A 22,054-nucleotide genomic window follows, 5' to 3' on the forward strand; every position below is an offset into this window, starting at 1 on the left:
ATTAAAAAGCCACTCGAACACCCAAGGAGCTGCTGAATCCCATTGCCACTTCCAGTGAGAAGACAACCCTATGGCCTGGGCCACCTGTGTGTTAGGTTGTGATTACAGCTCCCAGTGTATCTGCACTTGCTGCTTCATCACTTGCCTGTCACCACAGGACTTTGAGATAGGTAAAAATTGTAAAATGGTGTTTGATTGGATTTAAGCGAGGCAGAGTTGCAAGAAGTAGCTGGCCTCACTCTCTCTTCCAGAGTCATCACAGTCCAGTGGCAGGACAAAGTGAAGATGACTGGTGATGGCTCCAGACACAGTGGATGGCCGTGGCATCTTTGATGTCTAACCAAGCTGTAAATGTTCCACAGCACCTGCTTCAGCTGCCTTCATGGCCATTGGAGTAGATTGTTCTCATCTACCCATTCCACCAGGGGAAGTCTTCTGGTTGGGGTAGATAACCCCCTAACTCACTGGTGGGTTTGAGACCCTTCAGTTACTCTCAATGTGGTCTGTCTGCCAAAATGGTTTACTGGGGTGTGGCCTGCACATGCTACAGCTTCTTAGAGCCACAGGTGAGAGTTGGGTAAAACAGGTAGACACCAAAGGTGGAAAACAGCTCTGCAAAGGTCTCAGCAGTCCTCACACCAGAGGCACTAGTCTTCCCTGAACATAACCTACACCCCTTCTGTTGAGAGTATATATCACTCTGTAGCATAATACCAAGACGTAATATCCTCTCTGCAGAGGAAAGTTTAATCCATAGAAATTGCTTTGCCTATGGCATTATTGTTTGTCCTATCAACCCTAGATCAAAGGATGCCAGAGCAGAGAAGGAAGAAACTCAATATTATGTCTTTATTAATGGGTCAAAAGTAAAGTTCATTTTAATTTATCCAGAATGAAGATGGTGACATCTTGCACTGAAATTATAAAGTTATCAAGTATGCTCAGATGCCAATGGGAAGATGGAAAGTCCCAAATCTGCCTGAAGTTCACAATGTCCTCTGAACAAGGTAAGAGAAGAAGCCAAGGCTAAGGCAGCTTCCAAGCAATTCCATCTCAGGATTGGAAAGGTTTGGAAGTTCCTCTTCAGGCTAGAAAGGTATCTTTTGGACCACTGGTCTTTCTATTCCATAACTAGTTTCATATGACCCCACCCCTCCACCCTAGGACCATAACTAGGTTTTCTCAGCAGACACACTTCCATGTCATTCTTGTTCATCCAATGGCCTTCAATAGCTTTTCATAATTAGTTTAAAGTATTTGATTGGAGATATATTCTCACCTGGCTAAGGTATCTCGCCATAGCATTTTAATCACTCATTGTAAGTGGAGATGGTGATTATCTACTGAGTAGATACTCTACTCTACCACCCTTACATGAATATCCATAATGAAAGAATTCTGCTTTACTCTGTCCTGATCAGGTGGGCCCCTTCTGGGATACTGTGTTCAGTTTCTTATTGGTCAAAATCAGATCCTGTATGATGAAGATGTTATTAAGGCAAGTCACAAATTTATTAGCCCTTCTTTTGGCAGAAAGCTCTGCAGTCGAGCTTGAATGCAAAGGTTGACATCCAGACCCCTGTCACTACAATATACTTCCATGTCAGGTTTGTGATCTATTGGCCAAATTTCTTATGCATTTTCTTTTTTCTGTCCAGGTGATCTGTAGTATCCTTCAACAATATCATTTATGTTTGTCATCTATGCTTTCTGCCTTAGGTTCCTAGGAACATAAGAAGATACAACATATAGTTAATATATAATAGTACACTATTGCCCTTTTATCTATTATGTTCCTTTTAAATAAGGTATACAACTTTATAGAACTATATTCTACTCATGAGTCTCACCCAGAATTGTGCTGGTAAATGTTTAACAACTAGCTTGGGGGGTGGGAATGGAGGGGAATGTGTACCAGACATATTTTTAATTTAATCTGCTTATTGCAAGCTGTCTTGGGGAGGGAGGGGGAGAAAAATGTAAAACTCAAAAGCTCATGGAAGTGATTGTTAATAAATCAAAATAAATTAATAAAAAATTTAATCTGCTTTATTGATATTTTCTCTATCACTTTATTAAGTCTAAAATCTAAACAATCAACAAAACAATAATTCCAGCCCTGATTTGTAGACTTTGCTGGTTTCTGAGGTATAAATTCTCATATTGAAAATTTAACAATAGGACAGTATGAGCTGGCTCCAGCATACCCCTGGCCCTGACTCATCAAATTCCTTTGTGGAAGAGAACAGTCTTCACTCTGCATTTAGCTATGGTCTGTCAGAGGTACCTTTATTATTTCACAAGCAATTATATGAAAAGAGATTGGCCAGAAGAGTTAACCCTGCTAGCCAAAGATTCTTTGTCTAAAGCAATTTCAACTCACATTTATAGTAATGGAGAAATAAAAGATGAGGAATTTCCTTAGTCACAAAAAGGATAAAAATACACAGCTTTCAATTACAATTTTGTAATAATTAACAAAAAGGGAGCAATAATGCTATGGACATGAATAGTAATATTTAGCACTAAGAAAACAGTTGTGGTTATACCCTTAGATAAGACCTAGTCAGATTGGGCCTCCTCAGCAATCCCTAAATCCTATCCTCTTTCAACACTAATTCTTAACTCTTGCCACACAAAGGAGGCCTTAGTGATTATAACCAACCAAATCATTAAGGTCACTTTGCATTCTTAATTCTCAATTGTGCAGCAAAATTTACCTTGAGGAAGCAATACATGGCATCTGGATTTTGGAATGTGGTTTTGACAGGGTGCTTGTGTTTGAGTGCTTGTACTTGGACCCCAGTTTCTCCCTAGCCTCAGAAACACTGTCCCTGACAGTTTCTCCCCAGCCCAAGGACCCTGTGCTTAGCAATTACTCATGAGTGGGCCCCAGCAAGACCTTTATCTCTCTCCCTGGTGCAGTTCCAAACAACACCTGAAGGATTTATTAGTTTAAACTGGCTTTGCACTGGGTCATAAAGACATTCTTACCCACTACTATACTATCCTACCGCCTTACCTTATTATCTACATCCTGGGCTACTCATTAACTGTATTCTAGACTTAAGACATATGTATACTCCCTACATCTATCTTGTCTAACAAGACATTGATTGGTGGCAGACTGGACAACCCTCAGTTACCCTGAACTCTAGTTGACTTAGTGATGTAGCAGGCCTAAAACCACACCTCCATGTGGCCCCCCTTGTGGGCTTTTCCTAGTGAACTCTGGGTAAAACACCTTTACAGTAGGCACAAGAAGTGCCTGTTCTTTTAAGAACTGACCACTCCTTAACCACTCCCTAATCCCATCCTGAATCCCCTAGTTAGCATATTTGGCACATGTTTTATTGTATTTTATCCTATATAAACTTTAACTGTACCTCTCTAAGGTTGCAGGATCCTTTAAGACTCCTTGCCCGCTGAAAAGCATAACAATAAACTTTGCCACCTTGTCTTAAAGAATGCTTGAGTCTGTGAATTCATTCCAGATGACCCATGTACTTCAGTCTTTGAGGGGTCACAACCTCTCAACCTCTCAGCCCGCAACAGTTTTAAGATAAAATACTTTTTGTTTTAACTGCATAAATAATTCAAGTTAACTGATTGCAACTGAATTTTTTTTTATATCCCATTCCTTTGTTTCTGCATCTGTTTTTTTCTCTGCAAGCTGCTAACTGTGTGTTTATCAATTAGATAAAGTTTTTGCTATTTGGAACATGTGAAAACCTGTCTGCAAATCTTGATCTATAATTAAAGTCTGTCCAGTCTAAATTCTGGCCTCAGGTCTCTCCTGCAAAATCTTGCTTGGTTCCTGAGCTAATTCACTTTGTTGGGAGAATTATTTTTGTACTTAGCAATTTTAGTGTCAGAAGTGGGATAACAATGCATATCCAAGGACTCCAAGAGGTGGAATACTAGTGTAATGGGGGTGAGGAACATAAGCAGAGCACCTGGGACAAAGCCTCCCTGTGTAGAGACATTGAGGATCCTGCTTCCAGGACACTCATGATGACATAGAATAAAAATGCCTTGGAGAGACTTGAGCGTGGCTCTAGTCTGCTAACCACATTGGTTAGGCCTTTTTTAAATGGCTTTATGGCCAGAACTGGAGACATCTCAAAAAAGGCTGAGTCAGCCTCAGCCTGGGCCTTTCTGGCCATTTGCTCTTCACCTGAGTGCTCTTGGGGATCTTGGTAATTCCTTTATTCACAGTGTTCAGTGGTGAAACATAATGCTCTACGGAGAGAGATCTTAGGGCCTTCTTCCCCTCTGAGGCCTCTGCACTTGCTTGGTTTGTTTTTTCCTGTTTTAGGTGAAAAAGATTGTAGCCTCCAACCTCATAAGTTTAAAAAGGGCAGGAGAGAATTCCAGAATCTGGATTTTGTAGCTGCGTCAGTGTCCCAGGGAGCAAAGAGTAAATTTCTGGACCTAGGCCTGTGATAAGGAACCATTCAGTTGTCAGATTGTATCTGGACATAAACTTGGTGGTACCAATGTCAGCTAGGAGCTATGAAGGTATCCCCAAGGTTTTGGGGAAAATAGTCATACTTTGTAATTATTATATTTTCAAGCTAAAGTATCTTTTTTAAATAAAAGATGCTTGATATCAAGTGGTTAAATGGTACTAGGGAGGTAGTCATTGGTGCCTAACAGCGGGGAGAAATATAGCCATGAGAGGTCAAACCAATGGCAGTAGAGACCTGCCCACCCAAAACCCCTCAGGCTACCCTGAAGGGCAAATATAGCCCCCCTAGTTCCAGGAGAGTGAGCCCACAGCATTCTTCCTGGACTAGCTCCCACTTGTTGCCAGCATGCTCTGGCTCCCTCTCCAGAGAGGAACAGTATGTGCCATGAGTGAAGGAGTCATAAAGGTCGCCCAAGAACACTAAGGCAAAGAACAAATGGCCAAAAAGGCCTAAACTGAGGCCAGCTTTGCATGTTTAAGAAATCCTAGTTCCAGCAATGCAGTTAATCAAAAAGGGCTCCTCCTAACTCGGATTATCAAACAGGAACTGGTTATGGAATGTCCACTTGTGTTCAAGTTCTCTTCAAGTCACTTGCATTCCATGTCATCACAGTTCTCCTAGGAGCAGGCTCCTCAGCACCTCTCTCCAGGCTCTCTGCCCATGAGCCAGCCTCTTATTACACTGCTAAGTACACTCTTTAATGCTATAATTCCAGATAATTCTCTAATGTTGGCTCTTTCCCTTGGCTGTGGTCAGTCCCATTTATGTATCCGTAATGAAGCTGATGTATTGGTATCAGAAGTGAGTCTTTGAGACCAGCATCCTTCACATTTGTGGAGAATCTCCATTATTGCCTCACCACTTTGGCCTTGTAGTGTTCTTCTCAGTTTGGTGTCAGTGTGGCAGATTTGGCAGGAACAACTCTGGTAGTCCTACAGTTTTAGTCTATTTTAATCTGATTGTGAGGGGCTGGGAAAATTTATGTGGTTTTAATAATGAGAGGAGTTGCCTCTAACACTCCTTGCTTACCCTTTCCGAAGATGATGCTGTTGTATTTTATGTATACTAATTATGGTTCAAGTTATATATGATTTCTGAAGAAGTGAAACTTTTTTTTTTACTCAAGACAGTAAACAACTGCAATTTCCTTTAGAAAGATCCTTTGATCAGCAAAATGTCAAGGGAGGAGGAGCCAAGATGGCAGAGTAAAGGCAGAGACTCACCTGAGCTCTCCCCCAAAGCCCTCCAAATATCTTTAAACAAATTCTAGAGTGGCAGAACCCACAGAAAGACAGAGTGAAATAATTTTCCAGCCCAAGACAACTTAGAAGATCGACAGGAAAGGTCTGTTGTACCAGGGTGAGAGTAGAGCAGAGCCCAGCACAGCCTGTACCAGTATAGCCCCAGCCCCAGCCCCAGCAAACCAGAAGCAGCAGTTGGGAGCCACTAAATCAGCAGCAGCAGCAGCTGCTTCCAGAGCTCTCAGCTCACAGACAGTCAGGGGGTCGAACAACTGGTCAGAAGGGATTACAAGAGTCTCTTTGCTAGCACCAAGGCAGGACTCTGTTGCTTTGTCCGTACACAGATCTGAGTCACACTCCTGGGTGGCAGTCCCAGGGTGAGGAGGAGCAGTAGCACACCACAGCTTGCAGCCACAGTGGAGCAGGGACTCTTGTCACAGTTCCAGGGCAGAAAAGAGTGCTTGTGGTCACTCACAGACCATAGCACAGGCCAGGAGAGTAGTAAACATTTCTCCTTAGATCATACCACCTTGGAAGAACTGAAAACATACAGGTCCCTAGATGTACCTCTGAAAACAGCTGTGCAAAACCCCTCAAGTTTGGGATAGTGTGCCTCCACCCTGGAAGCAGAGCCCTACTTTGTAACAAAGAGTTAAAAGTCAAATAATAGGCTGGGGAAATGAGCAAACAACAGAAAAAATTCTGACCATAGAAAGTTACTATGATGACAAGGAAGATCAAAATACACAGAAGATAACAAAGTTATCGTCCTCCATCCAAAACCTCCAAGAAAAATATGACTTGGTCTCAGGCCATGGAAGAGCCCAAAAAAGATTTTGAAAATCAAGAGAGGCAGAGGAAAAATTGGGAATAGAAATGAGAATGATTCCAGAAAATCATGAAAAATGAGTCTTGGTAAAGGAAACACACACACACACACACACACACACACACACACACACACACACAAAATTAAAGAAAATAAGACCTTAAAAACAGATTAGGCCAAATGGTAAAAGAGGTCCAAAAAGCCAATGAGGAGAAGAAAGCCTTAAAAAGCAGAATTGTCCAAATGGAAAAGGAGATACAAAAGCTCATGAAGAAAATAATTCCTTAAAAATTAGAATGGAGCAAATGGAAGCTAACGACTTTATGAGACATCAAGAAACAATAAAACAAAACCAAAAGAATGAAAAATAGAAGACAATATGAAATATCTCACTGGAAAAAGAACTGACCTAGAAAATAGATCCAAGACAGATAATTTAAAAATTGCTGGATTTAGACAAAAACAAACAAATAAGAAAAAAAGGGGCAGCTAGGTGGTGCAGTGGATAGAGCTCCAGCCTTGGAGTCAGGAGGACCTGAGTTCAAATCTGGCCTCAAGACACATAACACTTACTAGCTGTGTGACTCTGGGCAAGTCACTTAACCCCACCTGCCTCACCAAAAAACCCTCCAAAAAACAGACAAAAACAAAAATTATTGGACTTCCTGGAAGCCATGATCAAATAAAGAGCCTAGACATCATCTTTCAAAAATTATCCCCTGATATTCTAGAACTAGAGTGTAAAATAGAAATTGAAAGAATCCACTGATCATCTCCTGAAAGAGATTCGCCCCCCCCCCAAAAAAAGAGAAAATTGTCAAATACCTTGATGAGAATTTAGACTAGGATTCCCATCCTCAACAGAGGCCATGTGGTTTTGGTGGGAAGCAGAGTCAGAAAAGCAAAGTCAACCCAAAAAAAAGTTAAAGTTGAAATTGAAATTGAAACAAGAGGCCTTCTGCCCTTTCCTTTCCCCTTGTTCTCTCCTTCCCTTCCCGTCCCTCTTCTCCCTTCTCCTCTCTTCCTCTATCCTTTCTCCTTCCTCCCTTCCTCAGCCTAGACGGTGGAGACAGTGAGGCCACAGAGCCCATCCAGGCTGATATCACAGGGCTGTGCCAGGACATGCTCTCCAAAATGGCCACATACTTGACAGTGAAGACTATAAGCTTCTTTAAAATATGAACAAAATGACTAGCTTGAAGTATCTAGAAATGAAAGATTTTGAAATAAACATAAGTAGAAACCTAAAAGACTTAAACCAGAAATATGCGGCACTTCAGCTTTATCTCTATCAGATCACTTTAATTGAGGAGCCTCCGAGGCTGAGATGCAACAAAATATGGATCAATTTTCTGCTGCATGTGCTAATTTTGGCCTAATAATTAACACCCAGAAAACACAGGTTCTCCACCAGCCAATACCATGCCATCCATCTGTGGAACCATTGGTTACAGCAAATGAAGAAATTTTGAATATTGTGGATAAATTCACTTACCTTGGCAGTACACTTTCCAGAGATGTACACATAGATGACAAGGTTGACACACACATTGCCAGAGGTAGCTCAGTGTTTGGGAGGCTCCAAAAGAAAGTGTGGGAGAGAAGAGGTATTGGACTGTTTACCAAACAGAGCTATTGTGCTGACCTTATTGTTGTATGCCTGTGAAACCTGGACTAGTATACCAGCACCATGCCATGAAACTAAATTGTTTCCATTTGAACTATCTTAGGAAGATTCTGAAGATCACCCGGCAAGATAAGGTGCCAAACATTGAGGTCCTTTCTCAAGCTAAATTACTGAGGATCCTTTGAGATCATTTTCAGCCCCCCAAGACCTGAGAAAGGTCTAAAATCTGGACTGGCCGGTCAGAAGAAAGACATTTTGGCCCATTCTGAGCTTAACCTACCATAATGCTTTGCATGCTCAGGCATAACATGCTTTGCTTTACTCTCTGAGTGAAGCCAAAGTGCCCCTTCCTGTGTCAGCAATTACAAGGTTAGATGAAGCTGACCAGAAGCATTCTTCTGTTTATGACTGCCAAGGACAAGGTGCCTTGAACCAGTCACTGTCTTGAATAAATGGCATTTCTCTTATCTTGGTATTTTATTGACACATGCTATATTATGTTAATTATGTTATATTATGTCATGTTAATGACAGAAGAAACACAGATATCTTGGAACTATAATTTCAATTGACACTTTGACACTTCTCTTATCTTTTGTATTTACAATCTATCCTATTAAGAAACTCTTTTATCATATTATGTTTAACACATATGGAGACTATAATTTTGACTGACACAGGCATCCTGAGCAAGGAGGGGAGGGAGGGGTGAGAGGGAATTGCTCTGAGAATATAAGGTCCCCTTTATCTATCCATCCTTGGGCTCATTTTCACAATGAACTCCCATGCATATCTCTATATGCGTGATTTGGCATCTTTGAGAGAAATAAACATGCACATGCAGCCTAATTTTGTTTGTCTTACTTAGAACGAGCTCTGTAATAGTTGACACTGCTAAGCATTCAAACTCTATCACAAAAAGTGCAACTCTGATGGACTAGCCATGTTGTTCAAACAAAAAATGTATGTTTACCCAAAAGATTATTTTATGTAAAACTCACAAGAGGCAAGTGCTTACATGGAAGTCAGCAGAGGCAATACAAGAACACTCTCAAGGTATCTCTGAAGAACTTTAGAATCAATTGGGAGATGTGGGAGACACTAGCAAAGGACCATTCAGCATGGCATGCCCACATCAAAGAAGGTGCTGTGCTGTTATGAGCAAAGCAGAAATGCAGTAGTTCAAAAGAAAGGCGAGATGTGCAAATTTAGAGACATCTCCACTCCAATTGTTTATGTGGACTATTTGTGCCTTACCTGTGTGTGGTAAAGCCTTCTGAGCTTGTATCAGTCAACATAGTGATGTTATTTTGGCCCTCTTCAAGAATGAAGGACAACAGGGCAGCTAGGTGGCACAGTGGATAGAGCACAGGCCCTGAAGTCAGGACCTGATTTCAAATCCAGCCTCAGAGCAGTCACTTGACACTTACTAGCTGTGTGATCCTGGGCAAGTCACTTAACCACAATTGCCTAAAAAAAAAAAATGAAGGACAACAGCCAAGTGATACATCTTACTGGTACAATCATCAGACATCCCTTAACCCCTTATGATAAGAATACAGGGGTAAAAGACTCTATTACTTATATTTCTATTGTTCTGAATTTATGACCATCACCTTTCTCAGTTTCTCAACCTATACAATTAGGGCAGATACATCCTTAGAACTGCCACCTCCTCATTCACTGATTTAGTGGTTCTATAGATGTTTATTAGATTATGTCTTTTATAGTCTTGCATTTTGTCCAAAAATCCTTCCCCCTCTCACAGCCTAAAGCTAAAATTAGGATGTAACAAATGTTGAAAACCAGTGATGGGAGAGAAAATTCAGTCTGGTTACTTACATTTAATTAAGCTATAAAGATAAAAATCTTAGAAGAGAAGAAATGATAAAGATACAAAAAGCTTAAATTCTTAATTGAGCAGAAAGCTTTACCTTGAGGAGGCAACAAGTGACCTCAGGAATTTGAAATGTAATGTTAATTCTTTGTTTTAATAGCAAGGCTGTAAATAATTCGAGGAACTGATTGTATTCTGCGTCTGTTTTTTTCCTTTATAAGTAGTTAATGGGTAGTTTTTGTGTACTTCAGAATGCATAAAAAACTCTTTGTGAACCTTGATCCCTGAGGATAGTCCAGTCTAAAGTCAGGCCTCTGGTCTCTCTCCTGAAAGTCTTATTTGTTCCTGAGTTAATTTGCTTCATTAGAAGAAATATTTTTTTCTTAATATTATCCACACTTTGTGCATCTGTACATAGATACCTTATGCTACTGCATTTATTGATGGCTCTCTCCTGGGTTTTACTCTTGATGTGGATACAAATGGTACCCTAAAGGTTAAAAAGAATATTAAAGTTTGCTTTTCCAGTACTTTGTGAGGCCCCTCCTGAGCTTAAGGGCATCCTAAAGTTTCTCCCCCTTATCTTGAAATACCGGAAAACTTCCCCTTATCCTGGACCATAAAATTCCTTGTCTCCCTCAACCTGGGTCATAAAATTTCACCTGTCTTCCTTATGCTGTCTTTATAAAACCAAGCCTCTGTCCCTCTGTAAATAGCTGTTTTTGTGTCAATAAAGCTCCCCTTAGTTGAGAGAAAGTCATCTCAGTGAATTCTTTCACACCTGAACCACACTCTGAAATCTGACCTCAACACTCTCTTCCAGCGTTACTCTTTCAATATTACATGTACCTTCCTTTATGGTACCAGGTTTGCAGATTTGTATGGGCACCTTCCACTTCCCATCTAAAGCTTAGAATCTAAGACTCTAGCTTAGATTCACAAAATCCCAGGCAAATTTTTTTTTTCCTCTGATATTTCTTATATGTACTCTGCTCCTGGTCAAGAGCCAACCATTCCTATATTTTAAGACATCCAAATCCTATTCTCAGACACTGTCTTTTTAGCTAGCTCTTCTCAATCTGTCTTCCAGGTCAGTTTTTGCTGTGAGATAATTCACATTTTCTTCATTTTTTTTCAGTCTTTTTACTTTGTTTTAATATTTCTTACTGTCTTGTGGAGTTTTTAGTTTCTCTTTGGTCAATTCTAATTTTCAGAGAGTTATTTTCTTGATAAGATTTTTTTACCTTTCATTCCAAGCTCTTACATCTTTTATATCTTTGTTCCATTGCTCTTGTTTGGTTTTTTAAATCATTTTTTAGCTTTTTTTTTTTTTAAATTCTGTCTTTAACTTTTCCAGGAATTCTTATTGGATTTGTGTTCCAGCTGCATTTTTCTTTGAGGTCTTGCTTGTAGATATTTTCAAGTCATTCTCTTCTTCTGAGTTTGTGTCCCTGTCATTCAACAGCTCTCTATGATGGGGTTTTTTGTTTGTTTCCTCATTTTTCTTTCCTCCTTCTTGGGTTTGGACTTTATGTTAATGCTGGGCTCTTTGTACTCCTGAGGGGAATGTCTGGCCTGAGCTTCTGTCCTTTGCATCCTTCTGCTGCTTTCACACCTCAGGCTAGAGCTTCAGTGCTCCCTAAGTGATATGATTCTAGGCAAAGCCTGCTCACTGTCCTTCCAGGTCTGGGTCTGTTAGGTTGTCATTGGTTGGCAGTTTCAGTAGGCTGCTCCTGTACTCAGCTACTATTAATCTGTTGGGAGGCTCTCTAGGTTCAGAATGAATGAAGTGCATGTTTTCCCCCTTTGGGACTTCTGCCTTGATTATTCCACTATAAGCCTCCACACTAGACTGGAGGCTCAAACTGAGTCTCCACCCTGCTTCTGGGATCAGAGCAACAAAGCTATTGTTTGCTTCAGGAACTTGTTCCTTGCTCAGTGTGCAGCTAGGACCCTGCTCCCAGACTACTCCTCTCCATCCTGTATCTGTGTCCCAGAACTGGGTAGTAAGTGACAGAGTTGCTAGATGGTATCCTTTCCTGTACTCAGCACTAGTTAGGGATCTCTTGGCATCTCTTTCTGCCCTGGAAACCTGTTTTGGCCCTCTTTCAGTCCTACATGCTGAAATATTCTGCATCACCTGCACCCCTGGTCAGACTCCATCCTCGGTATCCATAAACCTCTCTTTCTCCCTAAGCTGTGCTGGGCTGGAGAAATGATTCACTATGACTTTTCCTTGACTTTCATGATGGGAATTTGGTCTGTTGCATTTTGTAGATCTTTGTGGAGGAGGTTTAATGGAGAGCCAGGCTGTACTCCCTGCCACCATCTTGACTCCCATGGGAACACTCCTTTCTACTCTGGATTTATGACCTGGAACTAGGTAGTGAAAGATAGAAATGCCAGGTAGTACTTGTTCCTGTACCCCGTGCTAGTCCAGGGATCCCCTGGGATATCTTCCTGCCCTGATGCCCAGTGTCAGCCCTCTCTTAGTCCCTTACATGCTGCAATGTTCTATGCTGCTGGCCAGACCCAGTCTCCAGTGTGCACAGACTTTTTTGCCTCCCTAGCGCTCCATGGACTGGAAAAATGATTCATTTTTACTTTTTCTTGGATTTCCCCTTCAGAATTGAGTCTGGTGTGTTTTCTTGATCTTTATGGAGGTTTGGAGGGTGAAGTAGGGTATAATGTTTCTTCTTACTCTGTCATCTTGATTCTATTTCACAGATTTGCATCTTTTTTTTAAATTTCCTATTATTTAGATTATTTTTTTTGTCTATGACTTCAAAATCCTTAAAAATTCTTCCTAGGTACTTTCCAGTGGTATATTTTGCCTGCATGTGAATCACTTAAAGTGGGTAGGCATCATCAAGTTAGGTATATCTCAGGAAGTCTCTAACACATTTTAGATACATGTCTCCAGGAAAAGAGTAGAACTTTCTGTTGATTATGTCATCAATAAACAACTGTTTTGGTATCACTTACCAAAATATCCCATTTATCCTTTTCTCTCTTTCTAACTTGTGCCTCCTCAAAAGTCTATTTTGCTTCTGACCACTGCCTCCCTTAATCTACCATCCCTTTTATCAGCCCCTTTTCTTCTCTCATCCCCTTTCTCTCCTATTTCCCTATAGGGTAAGATGGGTTTCTATACCCGAGGATGTAATGTTATTCCCACTTTGAGATAATTCTGATGAGAGTAAGATTTAAGTATTGCCCATCACTCCCCATCTTCCCCACCATTGTAAAAGCTCTTCCTTTTGTACCTCTTTTATGTGAGATAATTTCCCCCATTTTGCTTCTCCCTTCTCTCTTCTCCCTGTAGAAACCTTTTTCTCATCCTTTTGTTTTATTTTAGTTTTTGAAATCATATCATCATAGTCAAGTCACACCCATGTCCTCTACGTATATTCCTTCAAATTGTCCTAATAATGATAAAGTCCTTAGGAGTTACAAGTATCATCTTCCTGTGTAGGAATGTAAGTAGTTCAAACTTTTTGAAGCTCTTATGATTTCTTTCATATTTATCTTTTTATACTTCTCTTGAGTCTTATATTTGAAAGTCAAATTTTCTATTCAGTTTTGGTTGCTTCATCAGGAATGCTTGAAAGTCCTTTATTGTTAAATATGCATTTTCTCCCTGAAAGATTACATTCAGTTTTGCTGGTTAAGTTATTCTTGGTTGTAAACCTAGCTCCTTTGCCTTCTGGAACATCCGTCATATCCTAAGCCCTCTGATCCTTTAATGTAGAGGCTCCTAAATTTTATGTTATCTTGACCGTGACTCCACAATATTTGAATTGTTTCTTTCTGGATTCTTGCAATATTTTCTCCTTGATTTGGAAGCTTGAAATTTGGTTATAACATTCCTGGAAGTTCATTTTGGGATCTCTTTCAGGAAAGGACTGGGCGCACAGCTAAGAACAAAACAAAATGAGAACCAATAGCAACAAAAAAAACCCCTCCAATTAAATATCAAAGCAGAAATTCTGAAAAATCAGAGATTAATAAAAATTGAAAACAAAAACAACTCTTTTCAAATGATTAATAAAAAATAGGAGCTGGTTTCTTTCTTTTTTTAAAAAAAGAAGCTAATAAAAGAAACAGCTCATCTGAATTTTTAAAAGAGCAGAAAACCAAAATGCTGATTAAAAAAAAAACTTTGAGGGGAATTTATAACAATTGAAAAGTAAATAAAGGAAATTATAAGAAACCATTTTGTCGAACCATAAAGTAATAAAACTAATAACTTAGAAGAAATTGATTAAGTTACAAAAAACAAAATACCAGATAAAAAAGATTATTTAAATAACCCAATATCAGCAAAATGAAAAAAAAATTGAACAAGGCATGAATGAACTTCCAAAGAAAAATATTTCAGGGCCAAATGGATTTACAATTAAATTCTAGAAAACATTCAATGAACAATCAATTTCAATTAATTTGAAAAAATAGGAAAAGACCTTTCCATTTTCTTTCTAATGATACAAATGTGGTCTTTGATATTAAACCAAAGAGAGACCAAGCAGAGAAAGAAAATTACAGAACTGATACCTCTAATGAACATTGACACAAAATTTTTAATTACAATATCGTATTAGAAAGATTATATACTCTGAAAATGTTGGATTCATACCAGGAATTAGGGTTTGTTTCAATATAAAGAAGATTATACAATTATAAACCATATTAACAACAGTAATTAAAAAACACGTGATTATATCATTAGATACTGAAGTCTTTTGACAAAATACAATATGATTTCTGACACAAAAACTCAAACCCTAGAATGCATAGGAATAAATGGACTTATTTCCAATATAGTAAATATTATCTTCCTAATACCAAGAACAAACATTTTACATAATAGAAAAAGTTAGAGGTCTTTCCAATAAGACCAGAGGTAAAGCAAGACTATCCATTATCACCCCTTGAAAGAGGGGTGTTCCTGAGGGTGGCATTCAACTCTGGTTGGTTAACAATGAGAGAATAAATATTACAATGAGGGCTGAACCTGTTCTAATGAATTTAGATTATGTCATCTACTTCTAAATTACTCCCAGCCTTGAGCAATCTATTCAAAGAATTTACCTCCCACCCAAGCTTTAGCAAAAGGGAGTTTTACCTTAGATTAGAAGACTGATGTAGTTGAGTGCAGTAGCAATATTATTATTAGGAGAATGTTAATTCTATCTTCTATCAGCGCTGTCTTTGAGAAATTGTACAAGGAAATAGGACAGGGGAAAAAATGCTTGACTATCTCCAATTTTAATATTTGGCTATTAATATGAGAGAGAAATAATCATTTGTCTCAGCTACTACAAAACACTTCACAGAAATACAGACAGACGTAAATTGGAGAAATATTAATTGCTGTTAGGTAGGTTATGCCAATATAATAAAAATGACAATACAGACTAAATTAATTTGCTTACCCAGTGCCATACCAATCAAATTACTAAAGTATTACTTTAACTAGAAAAAAGTAATGAAATTCATCTAGCAGAGTAAGAATCTCAAGAGAAATAATGGAAAAAAGTAAAGAGAGTGAACCTATCAATATCAGGTTCCAAACTATACTACCAAGTAATAATCATCAAAATGATTTGATATTGAGAAATTGAGTTTGATCAGATACACAACACAGAGATGCCAACAAACACAGGAGAGTAGTGTTTGACAAACCCAAAGACCCCAATTTTGGGGTTAAGGATCAACTATTTGACAAAAACGAATAGAAATATTTAAAGCGCTCTCTCCAAATGTAAACATGGCTTAGACATAATTGGTGACATCATATGCAAAGTAAAGGAGCAAGGAAGAAATTTCCTTTCTAATTTGTAGATAGGTGAAGAGTGCCTGACAAAATAAGTGATAAACATCACAGAAAAGAAAATGTGTAACTTCAATTATACAAAATCAAAGAGGTTTTTTTTTAAACAAACAAGACCAACAAAGCTAAAATTAGAATGGAATCAGGTAATTGAGGAAAAAAGTCTTTGCAGCAAGTTTATTTTATAATGGTCTCACATCCAAATTATATAAGGAACTGATACAAATTTGTAATAATAACAGCCATTTCCCAATAGACAGTCAAAGGATATGAATAAACAGTCTTCAAAGGAAGAAATCTAAGCTATCAACAATCATATGAGGAAAGGCTTCACTTTATATCCATGAGATTGGAAAAGACAAAACAATAAAATGACAATTGTTGGAAGGGCTATGGAAATACAGGCACACAAGTGCATTGTTGGAGCAATAAATGTCTAGCCAACCATATCTAAATTATTTCGTGTGTGTGTGTGTGTGTGTGTGTATGTGTGTGTGTGTGTGTGCACATCTTTTGCCCCAGCTATATCACTACTCCACATATAACCCAAAGAGAATAAAGAAGAAAAGGACCCATATGTACAAAAATATTTATTGTGGCTCTTTTTTGTTGTGGTAAAGAACTGGAAACCAAGGGGGTGTCCTATTGGAGAATGGCTAAACAAAATGTGGTATATAAATGCAATGGAATACTATTATGCCATAAAAAAATTACAAAATCGACATTTTCACAGAAAATTGGAAAGTCCTTTATGAAATGATACAGAGTAAAGTAAGCCAAACCAGGAGAACAACACATATTGTAACAAAGACATTGTAAAGAAAAACAACCTTGGAAATCTTTGGAATTCTGAATAGTAACAAACCATGATTCCAGAAGACCAAATTTGAAGCATACTACCCACTTGATGACAGAAAGATAATGGACTCAAGATTCAGAATGAAACATACATTTTTGGACATGGCCAATGAAGAAATTTGCTTCACTTCACTACGTTTGTTCCGAGGACTTTTTCTTTTTTATGGATGTTCAATTGGGGAGAGAGCAGAGGCCATATTAGGGAAGGACATAAAAGAAATATTTGTTCATTGGAAAAAATAATACCCAATTCATATTAATATCCAATAGATCTATTTAAATATTGAACCTTGAAATTTAAGAAAGCTTTGCTATATTTGAAACAAAGGCAAACCCTTCATTTGGAAGATTCCTACCTCCTGTCCTTCAATAAAAGAAGTAGATTAGCTGAAACACATCTGAAAAGTTTTTATTTGTTGACAATATCCATTCCTGTTTCTGAAAAAGGCCCATTCCATATAACATATCTGACCATCTTATTAGGAAGGCCAATTGGTGCAGTGGATAAAGCACAAGTCCTCAAATCAGGAAGACCTGAGTTCAAACATGGCCTCACACAATTACTAGCTGGGCAAGTCAATTAACCTCTGTTTACCTTAATTTCCTCATTTGTGAAATGGGAATAGTAATAGCACCTACCTCCCAGGATTGTTGTGAATATCAAATGAGATACTATTTATAAAGCCCTTAGCACAGTGCCTGGCACACGCCAGGTGCTATGTAAATGTTAGCTATTATTATAAAAAGACTGAAAGATCTCAAGGCAGAGAATAAAGATACTCCCTTTTATCCCCAGCAATTCAAATGCTAGAAATTCCAATGGAGAGAGAAACAAGGTTCAGAGTGTATTAAATGTAGTTTTTGAACTTTTCAATGACAATCTACTTTCAAATCAAGAACTCTACCTCTTAGAGTATGGAGTATCAAGACTCACATGCACTAAGTCCTCTGCTGGCAAATGCAATCAGTTTCTGGTGGTCATCACTCTTGGTACAGGGCTTCTCTCAGACTCTCCAGTCTAGCTAGATCTGGACATGGACAAAAGGTTTGCTTGGATCTTCATAGGCCCACACTGATGCATGTTTGAGGCAGAAGTGAAAGTTAAATAGACAAGTGAGAGGCATAAGACTGTGGGGTTTTTGTGGTTTTCTTTTTTAATTACAGGCTCTCTGGTGGCTAGAACGCCAAGAAAAATAACTGACAGTTGGGACTAGTGTAAGTAAAAGAACTACATATGTCACTTCCACCAGTTATTGTGGTCACACTGCTGCTACATGTAGACCCTACCACATTCCTCTTCTTGACTTCTTCTGAGATCCTCCCCAAAACTCCTTAGTCCTGATTTCAAGTTAGTTTCCTCTCTTCCAAGGCTGGAAAGAAAAATGACTCCCAGGGTCTTTAGAGCCCATCTAAGCCTTGCCGGAGGACTGTTACACATTCATACAAACAGAACATATCTTTCCACCCACCGATTTTTTGCTCCAAGAGTCATCATGGTTGAACATCTAAATTTTGAAGAGCTAGTGCCCTCAAGACGTTAATTGCCATTATTTCTTTCTCTCCTCCTGTAGGCTTCTGTACAGGCTAAATGGATGGTCAAAGTGTGCAGGTATTGGGCCCCAATTTACTGCTTGCAGTATCCTGCTAGAACCTTGAATAGACTAAAATTTATTCCAATCAGTGATGAAATTCCAGAATAATTGGCAGCTGTACTAGAGCCATCTGACACCAACTCCTCGGGAAACTTGAAGTTCTCCAATGTATCTCAAATATGGATATTCATTCAGTCCACCAACTTCATGGGTTGTAAGGATATTTTCTTCAAACATATTTCAGAATGACTAGAATATAGTGGTTACTTGAGGTCCAACTGTCAATCACAGCAGTGCATTCCACATTCTATATTTTCACCAGCATCTTTTTGTGGGATGCTAAATGAATCTAGCTGGATATAAAGGATCCATAAGGAATTGATGATGAAGTCATATTTACTGCAGCTAGCTAGCACAATGGACAGAATGCTAGACTTGGAGTTAGGAAGACCTGAATTCAAATCTAACCTCATAACCTTACTAGCTATGTGATCCTGGGCCCATCACTTAACTGCCTCCATTTTCTCAGCTACACAATGGAAACAATTTTTTTTTTTTGGTGAGGCAATTGGGGTTAAGTGACTTGCCCCGAGTCACACAGCTAGTGAGTGTTGTGTATCTGAAGCCAAATTTGAACTCAAGGCCTTCTAACTCCAGGGCTGGTGCTCTATCCACTGCACCACCTACCTGCCCCGGAAAAATAATTCTTATTTGTAGTTCTTGTTGTTTCAGACTCCTTGTGACCCTATTTGGGTTTTTCTTGGCAAAGATACTGGAGTGGTTTGCCATTTCCATCTCCAGGTTATTTTACAGATCAGGAACTGAGGCAAACGGGGTTAAGTGACTTTCCCAGGGAAGCTAGTATCTGAGGCCAGATTTGTGAGTCTTCCTGATTCCAGGTCCAGTACTCTATCCACTTCACCACTAGCTACCCCTAAAATGAATTAATACTTACAAATTGTATATAACAGGTGGTTGTCACCTGCGACTAAGTATTGCATCAAACAGAGGAGTGTGAAATGAAGATACTTAGATCAGGCTAGTCAGTGAAAGACTGAGCTATTTATTAGTCTGAGGGTCCAGTTTAAATAGTGAAAGCTAACAATTTCCCCCCCCCCCCCCCCCCCCCCGGAGTTCCGTGGCTAATCCCAGCCCTAGGGTGTTACTTTAATTATACACACCTGCTTGCTATCAAGGTTCAAGGATGGGTCAGAGTATTCGAATAGCTTCCAGGCACTAGAAATTGGTGAGCCAAAGATTCTGAATAATTAAGCCCTTATGGGTAAGAAAAGGAAAGAAATCAAGCTCTAACCTAAATTCCTTATCCCATATTTAGACTCTTCAGTTTTGGCCTTCAACACTTAATAAATGCTCCTTCCTGGTCAACATCAATTCCTGGTCCCACCTCTATCTCCCAATGCTTGATCTTTAGAATTCAGCCTCTCACACATCAACTCTATATTCCATTCTTATGTGCATGTATTATTCCTCTGTCCATACAGACCAGTTGTAGGAGAAAACAGTTTTGCTTCTTTGCTAGTTCTCTGCTGGTGGTGTTCTTTCATTATGATGATGTGATCTTCTCTTCTCCCCCTATGTGATTTCATCTGGTGATCTCCTCAGCTCTCTATACTGATGATTCACAAATCTAATTTTTTTTTCCATTCTTTTTTTTTTTTTAAGGAAGTTGGGGTTAAGTGACTTGCCCAGGGTCACACAGCTAGTAAGTGTTGTGTTTGGTCTGAGGTCACATTTGAACTCAGGTCCTCCTGACTTCAGGGCCAGTGCTCTATCCACTGCGCCACCTAGCTGCCGCCCCCCAAATCTAATTATTTAGCACTAACCTCTCTGCTGATCTTCAGTCTTATATCTCCAATTGCCTATTGGGCATTTTGAATTGAAAGTCCTGTAGGCATCTGAAACTCAACATGTCCAAAAGTAAACTCATCATTCTCTCCAAAACCTGCTCCTTTCCAAACTTCCTTATCAATGCTGAAGGTAACACCATCCTCCTTTTAACCAAGCTCCCAACCTAGGTGTCATCCTTAACTCCTCACTCTCTCTCTCTCTTAGCCTGTGTATGTAATCTGTTGTTAAGGCTTCTCTATTCTACCTACATAATATCCTTTGAATATGCCCCATTCTCACCTCTAACACTGCCACTACACTTCTGAAGGCCCTCATCACCCCACACTTGGATACTGCAATAACCATCTGATTAGTCTGCCTATCACAAGTATCTCCCCACTCTAGTCTATCCTCCACTCAACTGTCAGTAATCTTAAAGTACAAGTCCTACCATGTCACTCTCTCTCCTCCTCACTCAATAAACTTCTGTGGCTCCTTATCATTTCTGGGATCAAATAAAAAATCTTGTTTAGCATTAAAGCTCTTCATAACCTGCCCCCACCCATAGACTTTTCCAGTCTTTTTAAACCTGATACGCCATTCCTGCATCCCTCCTCCCATACTCTGCAATCTAGTGACACTGGCACCTCCTTGTTTTCCCTCGAACTCCCATCTCCCAACTCTGGGCATTTCATTGGCTGTCCCCCATGTCTTGATTGCTCTCCCTCTTCATCTACACCTCCTGGTTCCTTGAAATCCCAGCTAAAATCCCTCCTTCTACACAAAGCCTTTCCCAAATCCCTTAATTCTACTGCTTTCCCTCTGTTGATTATTTCCAACTTCTTCTGCATGTACTTTATATGTAGTTGTTTGCAGGTTGTGTCCCACATTAGACTATGAGCTTATTGAGGGCAGGGGCTCTCTTTTGCCTTTTTTTTTTTGTATCCCTAGTGCTTAGTACAGTACCTGGCACATAATAGGCACTTAATAAGTGTTCATTGACTGACTGGGACCTCTGTTCTCTTGACTCTTTGCTTTCTAAGTAGGATGGTTCTGTCCAAAATTCCATCTGTCAATGGGTTTTCTGTAGGGTCCTTTTAGGATTCATTCCAATGAGGAGGAAAGATGGGATTTGTGCATCTCACATTCTCTATGTCATTGATGGAACTCATACCACCTAGATTTTAGAAAGAAATGCACAAAAGATGGAAATGAACCCAGGTAACAGAAGATGACTATAAGAAGTCCTCTAAAACAGCACAAACTTGGTATGATGAGAAAGGTAAGTAAAACAAAAAAAAGTGTTTTTAGCTATATTGAGAGACAAGATGAAAGATCAAAGAAGGAAGGGGACCTTTGTTTGGGGGTGGATGGGACAATCATAACTGATTGAAAGGCAGAGCTGCTCAGTTCTTAATTTCTGTCGTCTCTGCACAGACCCATACTATGTGACACCATGCAAGTCCCTTAACCCTCAACCTGACTGTATAATCCTGGACAAGTCATTTGACCTTTTAGTGCTCTGGGCAACTCTCTAAGACTACATAAATTTCAGAGAAAGGTCCAACCTGCATTAGTAGAGGGAATTATGTCACATGGGAGCTCTCTATCCAAATGAAATCACAGGTTCATTCCTTATCCTTTCTCTGCAAAGGACAATGAGCTTTAGGCTGGAAATGACAAAACAAAAACTATTAACAGAGAATTGATTGTTGCCCGCAACCAGATAGTACACCAAATGGAAAGGTGCGAAATAACTGCGAGACATGGGCCAGGTGGAGCAGTAGGAACTGACTCAGTTTATTCATCTGAGGGTACAAGATATGTAGAGAAAATCCATCCTAACTTCAAAGAGTCCTCCCCATGAGACACCCCCCTGAAACGTCTGCTAAGGATGTGATAACATACAATTGATAT

The 22,054-nt window shown here is 39.3% G+C and overlaps 1 long non-coding RNA gene across 1 annotated transcript; it reads right to left on the bottom strand.

Annotated features, from left to right (window-relative positions):
• Positions 1-832: 832 nt before the first annotated feature.
• LOC110202838 (uncharacterized) lies at positions 833-17,777 on the bottom strand. The gene is made up of 3 exons (XR_002322799.2): positions 17,632-17,777; positions 9,427-9,639; positions 833-1,723 (listed from the first exon to the last, which is right to left on the bottom strand). It is a non-coding gene; the product is annotated as an uncharacterized LOC110202838 (long non-coding RNA).
• Positions 17,778-22,054: the final 4,277 nt, after the last annotated feature.

The sequence above is a fragment of the Phascolarctos cinereus genome, unplaced genomic scaffold (assembly GCF_003287225.1).
Source record: "Phascolarctos cinereus isolate Bilbo 61053 unplaced genomic scaffold, phaCin_HiC Scaffold_5;HRSCAF=322, whole genome shotgun sequence".
NCBI lineage: Eukaryota > Metazoa > Chordata > Mammalia > Diprotodontia > Phascolarctidae > Phascolarctos > Phascolarctos cinereus.